Genomic DNA, 21,239 nt, shown 5'->3' with positions numbered 1-21,239 from the left:
ATATCAAACACTTAGGACATCTTTAGTATGTCATTCTATTTCACTTTTCAGAATGAATGGCTTCACTCATTATAGCAGCTTCTTCTAGTTGCTCACTCAATATGTACACTTTATGCCATTTTTCTTCCTCACTAGGAATATTAATTTTGTTTGGGTCATCTTCTGCCATGCAGCTAGGTTCTCAAATACAGTTACAGGCCTCACTTACCCCTAGACCCTGGAGTAAATGAGGAGTGGTCTAAAACAAACATAAAAGTGTTATTTATTCTAGCCATAGATTTGTTTATGTATGGATGTATACCACAATCTTTACCAATGAGATAAGATGGAAATCTTCCTTCTTAGAAATGTCTTCCTCATTAGAGAAAAGAGGAAAATGAGAAAGAAATACCCAGTGTACTATAGGATATGTTTCATCTGCATGTGATTCCTGAAATTGTGAGAGTCACCACATGTTGACATTGTGAGACATCACTGGCACACCCAGTATGGCAGGACAGAAAGAAGACAGACCATCACTGATTCCTGAACTAATTTACCACGAGTGATCATTTCTATGAATTTCATGTCATAAAAAAAACAAAGTACCATTATTTAACCTACAGATCTTCAGTTACAACTAAAAGATATTTGTCAGACACATTCAACTTCATTGCAGAGGTAATTTTGAAAACATATCTGTCTACATATAGTAAGCATTTAAAAGTAAGGCAAACTAAACTTATTCAACTGATAGGGATGTAACTATATGAAATAGAAACATCTGGTACATAAAAGGCATTGTACAATTTCTCATTTCACTTAACAGGAAATTATTTTATTCTCTGAATAGTCTTATACATCCAGCTTTAGTTAAGAATTCAAACTATAGGGACCAGCAGTTAATGTAATGGTTATGTCGCTGAACTCCCATGTAGTCAACTACAGTTCGTGTCCCAGACCCAGTGTCTTAAACTCACACCAGGCACGTATGCTTGCTTACCCAAGACCCCGAGAGGAGAATGGAGGAGAAGGGATTATAGCGTGACCATCCCCCTGGGGGATGATTTCTCGCTTTCTGTCTCTCTCTGTTTTTCACCCTATAGCAAAAACATCTCAAAAAACATTCAAACTATCAAAAATGTTAGGGCCCAGCCATGCTAGTGCAGTGGTAATACAATGCTCTGCAATGCTGCCAGTTATACGAACAATTGGGGTTCACTTCCCAAGTTACCCATACACTTGGTGCACACTCACATGTGTCTGTGATCCTGTCTGACTTAGGGAGTATGTCATACATGTTGAAGGTGCTTGCCTCACTTTCTTTCTCATAAACTAAATAAATTTTGAAAGAATACTTTGGTCCCATTTATCTAAGTGTTTGCTTTTCTTCCATTTTAATTTTTTATATACATTCAATCACTATACATCGCCACAGCTTGTGAAATGAATTTTCCCAGCATGAATACATTGCACACTAGTACAGTTAAAGGCATCATACATGTTATCAGCAGCTGATCTTCCATTTGTGTCCCTTAAATGTCTTGCCGCTCTATTTTTCTCTTTCAAGAATGTTGTGTCCACATTGTTAGCTACTTTCCTTGATATTTACCTAAAAAGATTTTCAGCGAATATGTGCATTTTTTAGAGAGGGAGAGAGAAAGTGAGAAAGCACCCCCTTCCCAAATCAGGAATGAACACACCACAATTCCCTCTTGTTCATTTTTACCTCCTTTCAAGATTTTGTGTATGGACACATACATGTAAGGCATGTTTCTCAATCTGTCAGTTCCAGGACTTGAACAGCAGTCAGCCATGTCGGATCTAGCCACCTTAGCCATCCTACCAAGGACTGGCCTATTTTCTCTTTATAAACACAAAATTTTCCTGAATTATTGTTTGATTGATTTTTAGGTTGCAATTATTGACTAGAACCTCAGAACCTCCACTGTGTTTACTGTTTATCAATGTCCTGAAAAATTACCTTCCATCCCTTTTTTTAATAGTAATAATGTCTTCCTTACCAAGGATATTGTGTTAGAAGTCTTCCAAGTAGTGTTGGCAAATTTCTATTAAACATTGTTTTTTGTTACACATTTTAACACATGTAGAAGGAAGGAGGAAGGAAGACATGGCTATGGCTCATACATCATTTGAAAGCATTAAATAAAATATAAACAATTTGATACATACAAGACATCCAATATATCCACCTCTGATCATAAAGAACAAACCTCTTAGTATGGTATGCCCAGGCCTTATTCTACGTTAACACAAAAGGTACCTTCAACGAATATTTTCTGAATTAATAAATGCATGAACAACAACAACAAAAAAAGGTAAAATGGTAAGGCAGGCCAAGGGGTACCACTGCTCTGTATTGCTGGAGCCATATGGATTGGCCAAAGATTAGCTTCCTAGGTCAGCCTGAACACCCCAGGCCATAGTAAACCTGGCAAAGGGAGATTTTGCAGATTGTGGTGTGACAAGATCCAGCTCATTTGTGCAGTGATAACACAGTGCTAAAAAGAAGCTGAATCTAACATGGTGACCAAGGTTAAAATTCCCAGTTCAGTCATTCTGAGGTTCAATGGGCAGGGACATGTAGGTGCCCAATATCCAATGGGCTAAAGGACTGGGAGAAAGGAATCATGGCGTGATCAGACCCTGTGGAGAGTTCCTCTCTCTCTGTCTTCCTTGTGTGCACATGCACTTTATCATAAGTAAAGAAAAAGAGAGAGAGAACATAGAAGTCAATAGTGAGTCACAGCTCCATTACCATTTCTAAAAGATTTTTTAAAGTTGCATATATATGTTGTGTTTTCACATTTTGAATGCTCTTTCACATTTGCTTTTATTCACCTGCCTATAGCTATTAATTCTAGAGTTAACATATATACTCTGCATTTCCAAAGAGGTTAAACTTGCCCTTAGAAAGTGCTTTCTGTGAAATTTTAAAGATATATGTATATGAGTTTAGGGTATAAACTATTTCCAAAGATTGGTATATGTAATTCTGTACATTTGAAAGAAAACAATTTGTATGGTTGTCATGATTTCAGATATTTTATTTAATGTGAATATGATATATCAGATTAGAAAAGTTACAAAACGATATATGAATAAGTATCCAGGAAGAAAACTGTGATTTATTTAATAAATTTGATATAAAATATATTCACAATAAACAGCACAAACGTGACCAGTCAGTATTCTTTGATTACTCAGTATATTTACACGTATTGTCATTTCTGTCTTGATGAATCTTCCCTTTTTTCTCAAGTTAAAACTGACCTTGCTACTGTCTGAAACCAAGAAAAGGGGACATCAAGCCTCTCCTTGCTACTACAGTTAGTTGATGCCTACTTTGCACTTAAGTTCATAAAAATATTTCTCTTACTCTAGCTTTTAGGTTTTATATGTTTATATGATTGATAGTCCCACTTTGGTTTTTAAAATGTTTGTCAGTCATTTCACTTTCCTATGTAAACTCTTCTCATTTCATAATCAAATCAGGACTCCCTCTCTGGGACATTAAAGCAAGATCTATCATATCTTGTATCTCCTACCCCTTTCAGTCAATTGGAATTACTCACCACATTTAGCGTAGCTTTTCTTCTGTTCCTTAAACCACCAAGTTTCCATCTGCCTCAGGACCTTGCTATTTCCTTGGGCATATTCTTCCTCCTAGAAAGCTATTTCCTAGGCTCTTCAGATGGCTTCTCTCCCTCCCCATCCATTAAGTCCTCAGTCATAATTAACTCCCCACAGAATGACCTTCCTTAACTAGACTGTAGAGTATCCTCAGCTCCTAAATCCCCAATAACAAAAACACAGAGACAGTGAGAGGGAAAGTGAGAACTCATTCCCCAGGGAGGATGGCCTTGCTGTAATTCCTTCTCCTCATTATCCTTCTGGGATCTTGGGCACATATGTGACTGGAGTGATTTTCAAGCCACCGGGTCTGGGACATGAACCTTGGTCCACCATGTGGGAATCCATAGAAGTGCTACACCATCTGCTGGTCCCTTTTCTAATATTTCTAAAGATACAGCTTTTGTGTATCTCTCTCAGTAGCTCATTGCTTAAATAAAATGAAAATATAATAGCAAGAGCTTTACTTTAATAGTTTCGATAGAAAATCCATCGTACATTTCAGTTTATTAAGCTAGATAATTAGCTGCACTTTCTGTTTACTGTGTTACATGGAAATTATATTCTCTCAAATGTAAACTCTCATAGAATAAAAAATTAATTTTATTAATATCTTTATCTCCATCATCTATTTAGTAGACACTAAATAGCTCTTTGAATTAAAGTGAGTTATAAGAACAATCTATGCATCATTTTCTTGTAGTAGCTATTCTGTAGTCCCAGTGGGGATGTGTTTGGCCAATTCAACACCATTTTAGTGAAAGCAAATAGCACATAGTCTAATACCTTTCTAGTTCATACTTAGAAAATCCTCTTAAATGTCTGGGAAAATAGCAGTGATGTGTTTTCAAATATTCTGTATTGACTGAGCGAATAGACTATGGGAGTGTTATCAATTGCTACCTTGCTTATATTCAATTCAAAAACCATCTTTTGGATCTATCATCAAGCTTCTATTTCACATGAGTGTCAGAATGTAATACACCTGGGAAAAAAAAGGTATTCTAAACTATTTCTATTTATTTATAATGGTGGACCACTGTTTGAAAGTAAGCTACCAAAAAGAATGAAAATCATTTTACTGTTCATTCTGTATGAATGGGTAGATTTCCTCTAGATAGTTAGAATGAGTTTGGCATATCACCGTTATGTGCCCAAATGCCCAAACTCAAAACTCTATCAGTTGTGTTGTAATAAATGTTTGATCTAACCTGTGTACATGGTGGGCAGTTTATAAATTCCAATAAAATTAAATTTGTATTAAGTAAAAGCAAATGATCTTTTTCAAATGTTTTTTTTATATAATTTTATTAGTGCCATTAACATTTAACTATAAAAAATAAGTGCTTCAATGCCAATTAATGAAAAATATAGTAGGTCACTTAACCTTTCAAAATTTTTCTCCATCTTATTTCCCCATACTTATGATATTAAACAATGCTGACTGGCTTCTCAGTGTAACGTAAGGAATAGTTCATTGGTGCAATTCATCTGGAGTCTATCCCAGCCTCCAGTTTCTCTTTCCGAGGAAATCAAATTCAGTATTTACGTGTTTATGCTAGCAAGCTCATGCACTCTCCTGATAAACAGAGACAGAGGGAAAGGAGAAAGCATCCCCCCACCCCGTGGGGCACAGTCACTTCGCAATTCTTTCTCCTTCATCAAGTATCTTGAGCACACACAGACACATACACACCTGGAGTGTTTCCTCAAGCCACTGTGTTTGGAATGTGAACCATGCAGTGGGTGAAGTGGGAATCCAAATACAACCACTAGACCATAGAACCAGCCCTGAAACTTTTCTAGCATTTAATTTTTTTAAGAAGTTTTTGCCTTAGAGCACTTGTGTCACCAGAGAGTGAGAGAGAGAGAGAGAGAGAGAGAGAGAAAGAGAGAGAAACAGACAGACACAATGAGAGGGAAATCATACCCCGGGGGGATGGCCACACCACAATCCCTTCTCTATTCTCCTTCTAGGATCTTGGGCATGTATGCACAGTGCCTGGCATGATTTTCAAGCCATAGGTCCAGGACTCAAACCTATGTCAGTCATGTGGGAGTCTAGTGATATAACCTCTACACCATCGGCTGGTCCCTCTATCATGTTAATTTTACTGATTTTTTTTTCATTGTACACATACTTATTGTACTGAGCCCTTTCTCTGTGCCAAGTACTAAAACATCAAAAGTAAACACTACACAAGTCAATTTACTGTTATGTTAAAGAGAAAAAACAAGTAAATAAATAGTAAAATGTGTTAACAGTTAATAATTCATGTGTATTCACAGTGTAAAAAGCAAAGAAACAAAAGGATCTAATGCCTCTTGGATTAATGTGCTAAAGGTGACAGGAAATCTTCATTAAAAAAAGCAAAAATTGGGACCAGCTGGTGGTGTGTTGGTTAAGGCACCGACCACAGTTAGAGTCCCAGATCTGGTGGTTTGCTTTCTCACTTTCCCTCTCTCTTTCTCTCTGTCTCTCTCTGGTCAAATTAAAATAAATGATGAATACATAAAATTAAATTTAAAAAAGCAAAAATTAAAATTTAAACAATCAATATGCTTTACATGGTAGACATGTTAGGGAATATAATGTCCAAAAGCAAAATATCTAAAACAAGGAGTTCCAAAAGCTCTAAGAAAGTAAGAAAATCCCGTATTAACTAATATTTTAGGGCCTGAGAATCTGGAGCTTTAATGTCTGAGGGAAAGAGAATGAATGTCCCGGGCACACCAGAGTGTCTTTCCTCCTTTCCTCCAGCTTTTGCTCAATCGGGGTCAACAAATTGGATAATGCCTGCCCACCTGGTGAGGATGAATCTTCTGCTGATTTAAATGTTAATCTCTTCCAAAGATACTTGCACAGACACAGAAATAATGTTTTACCAGCTATCTGGTAACCCTAACCTGGTCGACACATAACATTAACCTTCTCAAATAGGCCTGTCCTTTTCTCTTTAGCATGAACACCTCCAAAAGAGCTACAGTTGTAAACATTGCAGCCCATCTATAAACTACCCAGGTATTGCACAGCCTATATTTTCCCAAAAAAATACAATACCTTTGAAACTATTTTGCATAAAGTAATTTGAAGATATGAAAGTTGCATCTGAACGTTGGTGTGCTGCTTATACTTCCCCATCACACCATCTCCTTTATCACACACAAGTTCTAGTAATACCAGGTGGCTCATACATGCAAAAGTGTCAAAATTGTCAGTCATTTTATTTTTCACTTTGGTTTTAAGTCATTCTTATGAAAACTGTAAATCTGAGTAGACAGAGGAAAAATGGTACTTTTTACACCAAAGCATCAATTTTAGTCTTATTTCTGCTGCCTGTTCAGTCTCAAGACAATTTTTCTTATTATGAGTACCTATGTCAACATTATTATTAATAAAAATATCAGGATCTTTCTAATGGTGTATTCAGTGCAAGATTTTCTACATTGTATCATTTAATTTTCTCAGTAACTTTTTATTTTGTACATAAGAACACCAGAGGATAAATAAGTTCCCCACAGGCTCACATGTGTACATTGAATGTTCAGGGAGGTCCCAGGAGACTAACATAGGGCATTTCTTATATGAGCCTAGTTACATTAACACCACCACCATCTGGCCCCTGCTGCTTCTTTCTTTCTGTTCCTTAAGAGAGATTTTTTTGTAAGGAGCATGTGCATTTTCTGGAGAGAAAGAGATAAAGTGAGAAATCACTCTGCAAGGGGGATGGTCATGCCATAATTCCTTTTCCACCATTCTCCTCTTGGGATTTTAGGCACACATACACATTCCTGGCATGAGTTTCAAGTCACTGGGTCTGGGACTTGAGCCACAGCCATGTGAGAGTCCAGCACCTTAATAACTCCACCACCTGCAGGCCCTGATGTTTTTCTATTGGAAAAGGTAAATGTCTATTCTGCAGCCCCTGCAAAATGAGAAATAAAAAACTACCTTACTTGAAAAAATGGAAGCCAGCAATTGGGTGGTATAGGGTGGGTGTGAAGTATGATGGGAAAAAACATTTAACAGAAAAAAAAGGGAAAATTCTATGCTGGAAAAAATATATAAATATAGTATACATCATGATGGTGACTTTATGTAAAATGTGAAATTAATAAGAGAATAAAAATCATTAAAAAAGAAGTTAGACAAAATTAAATGAATAAAAAAAAATACCCCAAAGAAATATAGTAGTAAATGAAAGAAATATTTTTTGAACCTGGTACCCTCTGATTCCAGAGTCTGAGCTCCAAATACTGAGCTCTGATTCTAAGCTATTACCTCTCTTGAGCCCATGTGGATTCCATTCTTTTTGAATAAAGTTTTTTTTTTTTAATTTCTCATATTATTTTGAAAGAGGTGTATAACAAAAATTTAGCTTCTCCAATAGAAAGAAACATCAGGGGGCAGGTGGTGGCATCTAGGCCCACAGAGGAGAAGATGTAGCTTTGTGTCCCAGGACTTCCCTGAACATCCTATGTCCCTGTGTGAGCCTGTGATCTGCGCGAGATTGTGATGTGAGGACCCAGTAGAGGATGCTTCTCTCTCTCATTAAAGAAATAAATGAATAAACTTTTAAAAAGTTAAATTAAGACCATATCATTGTCAACTAAAAGGTGTATTGCCTCATACTTTTCCTTTTTTTATTCATTTTCCTGGCAATTATTAAAATATTAGCAATAGGGCCAGTTCATGGCAGGTGATTAAAGCAGCTAGAACCCACATAGCTAATTGTGCAGTTCAAGTCCCAGACCTTTATACACTTGAAAAACATGCTAGGCACATGTGTGTGTGTGCCCAAAATATCCCCAAAGAAGGGAGAGATGGAGAAGGATTTAGGCATGACCATTCCTCTTTGAAGGTTGGTTTCTCACTTTCTCTCTCACTTTCTCTATTTCTATCCAAATAATGCACACATCCCTTAAAAAAAAAAGAATTAATTAGAGATAAAATTTAAATACTATTTTTCTTCTGGTTGTAATAAACCCTATTTCATAGATTTTTTTTTCCATTGGCACTTTTGAAAAGCAATTCTGTCATATTTAAGATGATTTTCACTCATCATGTGAAAATTTGCTTGCTCAGAAACTTCCTATCTAAGGATTAGATCATTGACCATTCTAGAGGAAAGAAAAAATTATTTATATGTGTAAGGCTTTCTACTACATAATTTCAAGAGTAATAGTTTTTCATTATTTTTATGGTACTCATATAACAGTTGCATATTAATCCTTCAAGCCATAGGAAGTACTGAAAATGCATGGTAGTTTGATACTTTCAATACAATACTGAGATTTTGCTTTTCAATTTGTTCTCCCCATGCTATGGACTAAATATTTCCTTCCAGAATTCCTATACTGAAAGGAAAAAAAGAAGAAGGAGAAGAGAAAAAGAAAACAATAAACAAGAAGAAGAAAAGAAATTCTAATCTTCAGCATGATAGCATTAGTAGGTGAGCCTTTGGGGAGTGATTAGGGCATGAGGGTAGAGCCCTCATGAAAGCAATTAGTGCCTTTTTCTTCTCTCTTTTTTTTTTTTTTTTTTGGAGAAGTTTTTGCTATAAGGCATGTGCACTCGCCAGAAAGACAGAGAGAAACAGAGAAACAGAAAGGGAGAAATCACCCCCCAGAGGGGATGGCCATGCCACAATCCCTTCCCCTCCATTCTCCTCTCAGGATCTTGGGCATGCATGCACATGTGCTCAGCATGAGTTTAAGCCACCCGGTTTGGGACTCGAACTGTGGTCGACTATGAGGGAGTTCAGTAACATAGCCATTATGCCAACTGCTGGTCCCAAGGGATTAGTGCCTTCTTAAAAGGCCCAGAAAGCTTAACTTTTGTTTCCACCTTGTGAAGACATAGTAAAAAAGATGACTGTTATCCACAAACTAGGAAGCAGGCTCTCACCAGACACTGAGTCTAGTGGCACTTTGATCCAAGACTTCCAGCCTCCAGAATTGTGAGAAATAAATGTCTGTTGTTTATGTCACCCTGTTTATGGCATTGTTTTATATTAGCACAAATGCAGTATTTCCCCACTGCTCATGGCATTTTGCAGTTTAGTACATAAAAGATTATTCTGCTTTTGTTTAGTCTTCAGAAAATAATTTGCTTGTTTATATAAGGCAACTGATTTTTTTTCCTTAGATTTTTTTCTGTAGGGTGCATGTGTCTACCAGAGAGACAGAGAGATAGAAAGTGAGAAATCACCCCACAGGGGAGATGGCCATGCCACAATCCCTTCTTCTCCATTACCCTCTTGGGATCTTGAGCATGCAAATGCACACATCAGGTATGAGTTTTAAGCCACCGGGTCTGGGACTTGAACCGCAGTCGACTAAATGAGAGTTTAGCCATGTAACCATTACACCATCTGCTCGTCCCAAGGCAACCAATTTTCTAACATAAAAAAGTTATTTATGAAATATTTACTTATATATAAGAACTATAACATGAATAGTGATTTTATAGTTGTGAATTACTTTAGTAAAATATAATTAAAATCTGTAATCTTGGCAATATCATTTATTGATACTAACACTTGAGAAAGCATTGCTTATCAGAAAGATAACCTACCTTTGTGGACCAGCTCGTGCTCTGGCTTACACACAAGAGGCTTACACACAAGAGAAGTTTTGGATTCACATCTAGAAACCTCTCTGAGTATGCCTGGAATGTGCAGGTCTATGATCAGGGATGGGTTTAGCTAGGAGTGCGTTGCATATTTGTGATCCTATAGGAGGTGCTTTATCTTTGCCTCTCTTTCTATTTGTCTATCTATATCTTTCTTGCTCAGGGAGGACATAAATAAGTAAATATTTAAAAAGGAAAAAGGAAAAGGGCAGCTCTATACAACAGTGGTTAGGGGAACCAGATTCCACATGACTGACTGTGGTTCAAATGCTGACACCGATGGCCTGAAAAATAGGCTGGACACATGTGCATGCATGCCTCAAATCTAGCTGGGATGGAGAGCTGGAGAAGGGATTGTGGCATGACCACATTCTATTACAGGGTGCTTTCATCAAATTCATTTTTCTCATGCAAAAGAAGAGCTCTGTTAGCTTGTACAAGGTCACTCAACTGGCTAGTGCCTTAGTGGAACCCAAAAGCCCTTTGTAGTCTATCGTTCTTTCTGTAGTGCCCTATACTGTTTTAAAAGTTAAGAGTTAAACTGAAAAAATATGCTTTCAAGTAAATAGAAAATTAAATCTGACATTGAGATGCATCCGGTAGAGGTTTAGGGCATTCATTGGACATTTAATTTCATATTTCAGTTCTAATTTGAAGTAGGGAAGTTATATTGTATAAGTTTCTCTATTTCTGTACAAAGAATACACACACTCTTTAAGAAAAGAATTAATTAGAGATAAAATTCAAATACTACTTTTTCAAATACTTCATATTTGAATATGTAAGGAGTTAGATAAAGGGAAATCCTATGATGTAATCTGCTCTAAAATGCATCAATTCTATGATTAATTAGCCATATCCTTCATATTTTGACTCTTCACTAATCTTTTTTTTTGAGAGGGAGATTTTTTGCTTATAGAGAGCGTGCATTGCCTGGAGAGACAAAAAGAGACAGAGAGAGACGGAAAGTGAGAAATCATACCCCCTCCCAGGGGGGATGGCCATGTTACAATCCCTTCCCCTCTCAGAACTTTTGAGCACACACACCTGGCACATTTCAAGCCACTGGATCTGGGACTCAAACTGCCATCTACCACATGAGAGTCCAATGCCTTAACTACAAAGCCACCTGCTGGACCCTCTTCACTAAACTTTAATATGCAGCACATCTATCTCTTCCTTCACAACTTTACCATTTCGGCCTTAGACCTGACTTTTATAAAGCCATTGTTTAAATTAATCTCCTAGTTTTACTTTTCATTTTCCAAACCATATCATCTATTTCCATGGGATATCAGATCTCTGTGGTATTATGAACAAATTTCATATTTTTTAAGTGATGAGAATGTTGTTACAAGGTTACAAAGTTTATACTTCAGTAAACAAGTCATATATTAAAAAGAAATTATATCTTCTATCATTATCATATTAATAGACAATAAAAACAATACGATGGGGGTATTAAAGATTTCTAACAGTACTTAACTTTTGCTTAAAACTTCTTTTTACCACAAAATAGCCTCTCTGACTACTATAAATTCCTATGAAGTCCTGATGTCTCAGGACGGTTTTTGCACCACAGTTCAATATCAAAAAAAGTAGAAAATAATTCACACACACACACACACATGCACATGTCAGTCTTCCCTAAGACATTATATATTTTTTCATTTCTCTAGAACTGGAAAGGGCAGGGCAGCTGAACACTCAGTCTTGTTATTAATAACAAGTAGTGAAAATTAAATAAAAATTTTGAAGCTTTTTAACCTCCTGATTATTGATACAGACCTTGGAAAGTGAATCATTATGAAGGCTTCAAAATCCTTTTACTATAAATATTTGATATAGTGTTACTTTGTGAAATAGATTTTGACCTAAAATTTATTTTTTTTACAATATTTAAAGAAAAAGTTCATTTGAATGAGACTTAACATTTGGTCATGTGACTGGAAATTTGTAGGTGAATACATTGTCTCTTGAGGAAAAACTTCCTTTCTCGTATGAAAAATCATTTTCAGTGAAGCTTTTTGCCTTTGAAAAAGCAGAAAAGTTATTGAAAAACAAATATTGTGACAAAAAGCAAAAAGTATCAAGAAAAATACCAAAGTTTCCTTCCACATGTTACCTTTCCAGCATTGTTTCTCACTCCATTCACTCCAAATTCCTTCATCTGAGCAATAAATACTCACTTTGCTTCTTTAAAAAGCATAATTGCTGGCTTTCATTTGATGTTCTTGTGATGTACATTTCATTTTCCACTGTGGTTGTCAGCCAGGTAGTATCATCTTCTGTGAACTCAATTTTATAAATGAAACACCTTACTGGAATGGGTCCTGTAGGTAAGCTCCATTTTCAGTTAACTTTATCTGAATTCTTCATGGAAAGACGTTAAGACGATAACCTGGTGACAAAGGTTTAACTATATTTTGAAGCTGAAAAATGAAATAGACGGTTCAGATAGTAATAGATTCTGATGATCCATTAACAGAGATATAGAAATCTTTATAGTCCGATGATTCCAAGTAGGGAAACTTGCATGTGATATTTTTTTCCCCTAGATTTGACATAATCAACACACTGTAATGTATAATCCAGGCCCTTATACCAGTAAAACAAGTTGTAATTGGTATCAGAATTTATTTCCATGCCAGTTTTCCAAGAACAAAGTAAATATTGCCAATTGTAATGTACACAATCCATATACTGAATTTTAGTTTCCAGATTCTCTTGTAGTGATGTCTAGTAAGTAGCTTCTTTCCATGAACTTTGAACTTCTAATCCATTTGTGCATTGCCCTGGCAAAATTGTATGTATCCTTGCTTCAATGCCCTTATTAAGATCAAACCCATCTTTGTAATATAGATTCTTAGTAATGATGATCTTCTGTCTTTCACTACTAATGTTTTGATATTTTAACTCATATTCTATTGGGCAATCCTTAAAATCATCCATAGACAGTGGAGGTTGCCATTGCAAATACAGATAACCTAAATATCTGGGATCCACTATCTCAAAATCCTGAGGAGGATTAACTTTTGTCTCAATATTTGAAGACAAAGTAGAGCCTAATGCTGTGCAAATAATGAAGGTATATAGGCATCTGATATCCAAACACATGAAAGCCATTTCCCCAAGATTTAATACCTTGAAATCTCCTTTCTGTGTCCTGAAAAGGGAGAGCATCTCTAGGTAGAGATGGTTTAGGGGCCACCCCTGCTCTGGATAATCAATCTAAAATATTTTAAAATGTTGTTAAGAAAAATGTGCTAAAATAGTACTTGAAAGTGGTCCCTTCGAGAAAATTTTACACCAATTCAAATCATTACTATTGTACACTGCTTAAAATTACCTGACTCTATTTAAAAAATGACAAGTGATACCTGAATTAATGTGAAATCCAATTTTAGAACAAGAGTTTAATTCTCATCTTCTTTCTAGTATCTAAGAGAGATAAATGTGCTCAGATGCTTATTGACTTTTGATAAGGTTATATCCCAGTAAGCCCATTGTAAGCTGAAAATATTTAGTCAAAAATGCATTTGATACACTTAACCTACCAAACATCATAGCTTACCTAAGCCTACCTTACACATCCTCAAAACACTTAGATTAGCCTACTGTTGGGCAACATCACCTAATGCAAAATCTACTTTATAATAGTGTTGACTCTCTCACTTAAATTTTTTAAATACTGCCCTAAAAGTGAAAGAAATAGTGGTTGTGAGGGCATCTGAAGTATAATTTCTATTAAATGCATAACAGTTTTACACAATCATAAAGTCAAAAAGTCATAAACTGAACCATTATAAGTCAGGGACATGTGCATATGAATCGCACTTACTATGTACAACTTACATTATTGTGCCAGTAATCTATGATCTCCTCACAGATGAATATTTTGTCTGGAAGTCTTCCAATAATTCGACAAATGATCCAGCTCTTTCTGTAGCATTTTTGAGGTAATTAAGCTATTAGTAATGCGTGACCATGGCGTAATGGTTACTTCACTCCCATGTAGTCAACCATGGCTTCAGTCCCAGACCTGGTGGCTGAAAACTCACGCTGGGTGCATGTGCATGTGTGCCTAAGATCCCAAGAGGAGAACAGAGGAGAAGGAAGGGATTGTGGCATGATCATCCATCCTCACCCATGTGTTGATTTCTCACTGTCTCTTTTCCTCCCTCTGTCTCTCCAGTTAGCACATGCACCCTATAACAAAAATCTCTTTCTAAAAAAAAAACAAAATTTAAAGACCAAATTGGGACTATCCTAATTTTTTTCTTTTTTTCGCAAATAAGTTAGGTTATACCTCTCCTTAGTAAAAGGGGGAATGGAGAAAGAAAAACAAATTGTTTCAAGAAAATTATAGTGCACTTGTCAGTGAATTTTAGCTTTGTCCAAATTTTTAGCTTAAGATCTTTTGAGAATCAATAAATTGTGAAAAAATAGTTTAATATGAAAGGGAGGGAGGAGAAAGGAAAATAAAAAAGGTAAAAGTTCATTTAATTGACCTAAAACGAGAAGCTATTTCCTGATGATAATGTATATAGTAACATCTTTGTCTTGACTGATATGCATGGTATTTGTACTGGAAAAAGAAATGTTGTACACTGTAAAGATATATGTGATTAAATGTAAGTAAATAAAGAAAACTGAGTAATAGGGGCCAGCAAGTAGTGTAGTTATTAAGGTACTGGACTCCCACATTAAGGTGTGGACTCCCACTTAGATCCAGTGGTTTGAAAAATCACACCAGGCACATGTGTGTGCATACCCAAACTCACAAGAGAAGGGAGGAAGGAATTGTGGCATGGCCATCCATCCATTCCCTTTCTCTGAATCTCTCTGTCTCTCTCAGTCAAGCACACACACCTTATGACAAAAAGAAAGAAAGAAATATGACTCATAAGCGCAAATGTCCACAGAAACACTAGTAAATTCAGCAGTGAATCATTTATGCATTTATCAGGAGCAATAATAACTTGAGAGTAATCATTCCTAAATTTGTATTTACAAAAAGACAGCAACTGTGTAATGTTAATGCATGGACAGAAGCCAAATGCCAAACTGACATTCACAAATAATTACACCAGTACAAGGTTGCTTGTGTAAATTATGGTTCACTTTCTAAAAGATCCTTCTGAACAGTGATAGAAATAGTGATACAGTATTAAGAAACTAATCCCTTTAGTCAGGTCACTGATACATGGTACTTTATTGTTGATAGGATTTGTGTAGATTATTAGCCAATTTAAATCCACTTACTCAGTTGATAAATTAATAGCAAGACTCAGTAGTTATCTGAATTATGTATGTAGAGTAACCACAGTGGAAAAACAACTAATTTAAAAACAGTCATAAGTTAGCTTTCAGAAATTCCCTGGGTTTATCAAGCTATAATTAACAAATAAAAATTATGTATATTTATGGCATATAGCCTGATCATTTGATGTAGGTATACATTATGGAGTGATTAAATAAAGTTAATTAACATACTTATCATTTCACATACTAACCTCTTTTTTGTGGTTAGGACATTAAGATATTTTCACGGGACCAGAGGATGACATAATGGTTACATTGCTGGACTCCCACATAATCAACTATGGTTTGAGTTCTGGCCCCTGCAGCTTGAAACTCATGCTGGGTGCATGTGTTGCGTGCCCAAATAGCACATGTGCCATGTAGCAAAAATCTCTCTCTCTCTAAAAATAAGGTATTTTCTCTTAGCAATTTCAAGCAATCAATACAGTGTTATTAGCTACATTCACCATGTTATAATAGATCTCCAGAATGGATTTATTCTGTTAAACTAAAACTTTGTATCCTTAGACTAACTTTTTTTTTTGACAGAGGAGAGAATTTTATGTTGTTATGGTTAAGAGATGATTTTCTGAGCCTGTGAATGGCATAGTGGTTATGTTGCTGGGCTCCCACATGGCTGGCCCTGGTCTGTTCTGGACCTGGTGACATGAAAATTAGGCCAGGCACATGTGAATGCATGCCCAAGATCCTGGGAGGAGAAAGGATTGTAGTGTAATCACTCCCCTAGGAGGTGATTTCTCATTTTCCCTCTCATTGTCTCTGTCTCTCTGGAAAGAGCATGTTCCCTAAGGCAATGACCTTTTTTAGAGTTTTTTTGCAAAAGGGTGCCTATGCTCCCTGGAGAGACAAAGAGAGATAGAAAAGGAGAAATCCCCCCCCTCCTCCGGCGCGATATGCCCCACAGCAATCCCTTCTCTTCCATTTTCCCCTCAGGATCTTGGGCACACAAAAACACTTGCCCAGAGTGAGGCTTTAGCCTCTGGGTCTGGGACTTGAATCATGGTGGACTATATGGGAATCTAGCCACGTAACTAACCATCATTCCATCTGCTGGTCCCAGGAAAAAACTTGTTAAAAAAAAATTAAAAAGAGAGAGAGAGAGAAACCTTTAAAGGAAAAAAACTTTATGATAATGCTATATAATCTTTCCATAATTTCCTGATTACAAAAATAGTAAATTTTACAAGCACCAAACAGCAATTAAAAAATAAATGAAAAAGATGGCCATCTATTAATAGTTAATTTTCCAGGCAAAAGGTCTCATTTTCTGCTTCTTTTAATGGATGTTGGAGTTGAGTTTGCAGATAGATACTTGTAGATCAGCTTGCTTGGGTGGGTAAAAATAGCTTTCAGTTCAGGGTTAATTTGTGCCTCCTTCTAAAGCACGATTTCTATTTATTTATTTATTTATTTATTTATTTATTTATTTTTATTTACTTTTTTTCATGCATTCAATCACATTATTTAGCTTACAAGGTGATCATTTCAATATGTGAACATTTCTCCCTGGTCCAATTGATCAAAATATAACAACACTACCTCCCTATCTATTTCTTTTATCAGAGAGAAGTGGGAGAGAAAGGAGCGAGAAAAAGATAAGCACTCTCCTCAACAAGGTTTCATGCCTTGCTATTTCCCCTATTCCACTTTCTTTCCTGCCTTCCCAGTCTTCCCAGCTTCCCCAGCTAGTCAGGATCATGGCGTTCACAGGTCTCCTATGGAAATGAACTCAAGTATTCCATATAGATCCAACTTGGCTTGAGCAGTACGTTAATGATATGTGCCACCAAGTCAGTTCCTAAGGTATAACATTCTTGGATTTTTACTCATTACTCATTTATTCAACATATCCTTCACTCTGACTGGTCAACATTTGAACATCTGTACCTTTGTAAGCTCAGAAAATGTTTGTTTGTTTATAGCTTACTAGCTATCGTCTTTTCTTGATCTCATGTAGTTTTGCCCCATCTGTGTACAGATTTTGTGTTTTAAAAAGAATCAAAAACAACCTCTGGTAAATTTATGAAGCTTTTTCTCAGTGTACATCTCTTGTATTTAAAATTCTGCTCTGCAAATTCTAGCCTCTTTAGACTCCCTAGATTTGGATATTTGTTTCCTCATCTTATCAAAACTTCCTGGCTTTCTGGGTTCTCCCTCCCTGTCAACCTAATAAAGTGCTTCTCAGTCAAAAGTTGGTGTTTGTAGAATTCTCTCTTTTGTGCTCCTAGCTCATGGATCATAGTGAAAAACTTGACTGAAAACCAGTGTTTCATATATTTTTCTACTTATTTATAGTTGTTTACAGTGAATAGAAAACAATTGCTTCTTAATAAGTGAAAACACGAAACTATTTTTGGGATTAAATATAAGAAATTCACATTTTTATGTGAAACTTAGACTGAAGATTTGACATTTCAGTTGTGAAAATGTAAGATCTTTCTTATCTTTTCTTTCATACTGAATAGTAACTGAACTGGGCCCAAAAGTGCTCAGTACTAATAAGGATGACCTAAATCCATTTTATTTATTTAAAAATTGTATTATTCTTTTGAATACATGAATAAGCATACACAATTGTGGAACATAAGCATTGGAGCTTAAGAAATTTTAGGATTTGATTTTGCCAAAGGACAAGTCAGCCATAAAAGTAAGTCTTTTAAGATTGTCTGCCTTTCAATATAAATGATATTAAAGTGCTTTCAGGGTAAATTAAAACTAGATAGCTCTATCTTGACATTGCAGAATAAATTGATTTATTGGTTAGTACCCTTTCTTTTTGACATTGTCATTGGGAAACTTAGTGTCGTTGATGTTAATGTACTCTTCTTTGCCAAAATTAGCTAACACCCCCAAGATATTTCTTAAAGAAATTCCTAGATCAAAGTAGCATAGATCAAACCAACAGCACAGACTTTGAATTATTTTTCTTCTTTGCTACCATAGAGCAGCAACAGAATAAAATACTAAAATAGCAGTAATTATTTCAGAGTGAAATTTAAAACAGGTAAGAATACTATGACTTGTTCTACTTCACTTGCTGGTTAGAACTTAGAATAGGAATTTGATATTTAATTGTTTTAATCTAATGACTATATTTTTATTCTGTAGACTTTGAAAACTTGTGAGCCAGCCAGTGGCATAGTGGTTAAGGCAGCTAGATCCCACGTGACAGATTACTCAGTTCGAGTATTAGACCTAATGTCTTGAGAAACACACTGGGCTTATGTGCTTGAGTACTAAAATTCTCAAAAGGAGAAAGAAACAGAGGAGAAGGGATTCCAGTATGACAATTCACCACTGGGCGAGGGGGTGCTTTTTCACTTTTTCTCTCTCTGTTTTCTCATGAGCGCATACAGCTTCTAACAAAATTTAAAATTTTTTATAAAGATAAATTGTTATTAAGCTGTGAGCCTTATGGTCACAACTTACTGTAGTGTTCCATTTTGTCAATTTTCAAGTAAACTTTAGTAAAAAATGTATGTTACATTCACCCTTTGTTGGCAGAGAATATAGTTCACAAAGCAGTCTCTCTTTTCTTTTGAGCACACAGTTAGACCAATTTTTCCAGCTTACTTTGCAGTTAAGTGTGTCTAGGTAATTTTGACCATTGGAATGTAGTATTATGTAGTGTAAATCTTTCTAGTTCTGGTCTATGATAATATTATTGATAATTCTCCCTATTTTCGCCTACCAACCTTATTCGGTTGGCTATTAAAACTCCGAAAATATAGATGAGGAAGCACTTAATTGGAAAGGCTCATGGTCTCTGACTGAGTGGAGCACTGCTCATAGCCATTGCCACCGGTTGAACTTTATATGAGTAAGATGTTAACTTTTGTACATGAAGTCATTAAGAATTTGAGATTACCTTCTATACTATAACCTTGACTAGTATATTTGTAAATTCAAGATGTAAAGACACTGATGTTATAAGTTTGAAAGAAGTAGTTTATTTCTTCTGAAAGCAAGAAGTAGATTTTAATGTTTTTTATTTGGTAATGATTATATCTTTATTCTGTAGACTTTGAAGACTTGTGAGCCAGCCAGTGACATAGTGGTTAAGGCAGCTAGATCCCACATGGCTGACTGTGCAGTTTGAGTTCTGGACCCAATGTGAAGTACAGTATATTTACTTGACTAAAATCAGTCTACTGATCCTCCTGTTCTAGAGACAGTATTTGAAAATAACTAATGGGCAGTATCTGTGGTTTTTATTTTCTCTTTTGGAAATACATTTCATGAAATAAATACATTTAAGTAAAAATTGTTTAGTTTCCAGATATCAAAGATATTAGTAAAAGTTGAGAAAACATGGCCTTGTATGTTTGTAAAAGCCAATTGTTACTCAAACTGTAATAAATATATAAGTTGACATACTGGTGGTGGCACAGCATAACTCAACTAGACACACATGGGAGAGTCCCAGGTTCTAGTCCTAGGGCCTCCTTCTATACTCTTGGCAGGTGTGTGTGTGTACTCATGATTCAAGTTGGCTGAGTTGGTTTAGATGGCAGTGTGAAGACCGTGGTGGAAGTACTGCTCTCTCTAACTATCTATCTCTTGCTTTCAGAAGAAATAAATAAACTTAACAAAAAAAGAATTTAAAATGAGAAAAGTTTTTATGTGTAATGTCACAGTAAGATGACTCAACTGAACAAAGATACTTTGCAAAAACGCAAAGATCAGTTTAAAAATATTACATTGCACTCAAGTACTTTTTGAAATGATCTCAAATTAACCCATAAAGTTGAAAGAGAAGACATTAAGGCAAGGAATAAAAAACAAGTAGAATTATGCCAAGAAAAAAATTATGTGTGGTTACTGGTACATACACATGCATTGAAATAGATCTGAAGGTAATTGAATGAATTGTAATGTGCGCAAATGCACACACACAGACTCACATGCAAACACACACATAGAGTCCACATAAAATGTGTTGTTTGAAACTCACTGTAACTCTCAAACCTAAAAACTTGCACATAGGAAACTAGTTGTGAATCCTGGAATGCTCTCAGGAGGGCATATTCCCCAGTGCCTACCTCTGATTTGTTCATGGAAGACAATAGCCAAGGGAGAGGCTATCCGAGATCAGAACAAGAGCATGATCAAGAAACTTTGCTAGCCACAGGGCTCGCAAAATGCTCACTGGGTAGAACATCAGATTTAACAGGTACCAGTGACTATAGTATCTCCTTTTCAAGTAGGAGTTTTTATTATCATTTTTCTATTTCTGTTTCACCATTTTATATTGGATGTTAGGGGGAGAGAGTTGACTATCTTTTATTTAATCACTCATGAGACCTTAAAAAAGTACATCCAGTCTCCATGACCTGATGTAAAGGATGACATCTAGAGATTCTGGACATATTTTTGATGCTGTGACTGGGTAATGCTTTGCCTTATTTTACACGAGGCCAAAGTCAGTTTCATGTGAGTACATGTGAAAGGAAACATGGGTAGAAAATAGATGACTGTAAGGGCAGACTGTTAAAAAGAATATTTAGCTGCTACCAAATGTGTTTCCTTGTCCCCATGCACAGAACCATGCTCTTTTTCTTTTAAATCTTTTGGAATTCCCAAATTATACAAAATTATGTAACATGGAAGATAAGTGGGACATAGATAGGGATATAGATCTTCTCCA

The 21,239-nt window shown here is 35.8% G+C and overlaps 1 pseudogene; it reads right to left on the bottom strand.

Annotated features, from left to right (window-relative positions):
- Window positions 1-13,394, bottom strand: part of LOC102501066 (interleukin-13 receptor subunit alpha-2-like) — a 43,079-nt pseudogene extending 29,685 nt beyond the window's left edge.
- Between the last annotated feature and the right edge of the window lie 7,845 nt (window positions 13,395-21,239).

The sequence above is a fragment of the Tupaia chinensis genome, unplaced genomic scaffold (genome assembly GCF_000334495.1).
Source record: "Tupaia chinensis unplaced genomic scaffold, TupChi_1.0 Scaffold138126_1, whole genome shotgun sequence".
Lineage (NCBI taxonomy): Eukaryota > Metazoa > Chordata > Mammalia > Scandentia > Tupaiidae > Tupaia > Tupaia belangeri.
Note: the sequence above shows the minus strand (reverse complement) of the source record. Positions and strands in the feature narration are given on the sequence as shown.